The sequence below is a fragment of the Triticum aestivum genome, chromosome 7B (genome assembly GCF_018294505.1).
Source record: "Triticum aestivum cultivar Chinese Spring chromosome 7B, IWGSC CS RefSeq v2.1, whole genome shotgun sequence".
NCBI lineage: Eukaryota > Viridiplantae > Streptophyta > Magnoliopsida > Poales > Poaceae > Triticum > Triticum aestivum.
This window is the reverse complement of record NC_057813.1, coordinates 750,691,452-750,692,662: the sequence shown is the minus strand read 5'-3', so window position 1 is coordinate 750,692,662 and position 1,211 is coordinate 750,691,452.

Sequence of the window (1,211 nt, the reverse complement as noted above, 5' to 3'; positions counted from 1 at the left end):
CCAGTCGCCGTCGCCGCGCGCGCCACCCGTTCCCCTACCCCGTCGCCGTCGCCGCGCGTGCCGCCCCTTCCCCGACCCCGTCGCCGTCGCCGCGCGCGCCGCCCCTTCCTCAACCCCGTTGCCGTCGCCCCGACCACTCGCCGCCGCCTTCGGTCCGGCCGCTGGCGCCCTTTCCTCTTACTTTTTTGTGCATTTTATGTATATGTTCTCTGTGTATATATGTATATGTTCTCTGTGTATATATGTTCATATATGCAAAAGTTAGATTTTAGAAAAACTTTATATATGCAAAAGTTTATATCTGCAAAAATTTATACATATATGTATGTATAGATGTATGTATGTGGATACATAAGGGGGGTCGATAGATATACCCCCTCTCCGATAGCATTTTTGTGCATTTTAGGTTAGTGTATATATATGTTGATGTATATATGCAAAAGATAGATTTTTAGAAAAAATACTATTTTTTCTGTTGATGATATGATGATGTTTTTTTTCATATATGTATTATTTTTAAGTTATTAGTAGATATGATTCTAGGTTAGTGCATTTTAGGTTAGTGTAGAGTAGAAATTTAAAGTAAAATAGGGAAAAGGAAGAAAAGTGGAAGAAGGAAGAAGGAAGAAAGAAGAAGAAAAAGAATGAGAGGAAAAAGGAAAATAAGAAGATGAAGAAGAGGAGAGGAAGAAGAGGAGAAATAAATAAGAAGAGGAAAAAGGAAGAAAAAGAAGAGGAGAAGAAGAAGAAAAAATAGAAAAAAAATCTATTTTTTCTTCTTCTCCTCTATTCCTTTCTTCTTCTCCTCTTTTTTTTTCTTCTTCTTCTTCCTTCTTCCTTCTTCCTCTGTTCTTCCTTTTCCTTAACTATTTTCCTTTCTCGTCGTTGTCGCGTCGTTCTCGATATAACCCCCTCGAGATAACTTCGACATGAGGGGCGGTCGATATATATACCCCCCCCCCTTGGCCCTCTCGCTCGACCAAAACTCTCGAGGACACCCAAACCCTAGAGCGAAAACGATGTTGGTCTCCTACCCCCTCCCGCCGCGCCCCTACCCGACAAATTAACTCTCTCGAGGCCACCCAACAAATTTACCAAGTTAAAAGAGCGTTGTCATCAAGGCCACCCCAAACCTTTGAAGCGTTGTTGTGTCGAGGCGACCCCAAACCCTAGAGAAGCAGCGTCGAGGCCACTAACATGATTCCTTATTG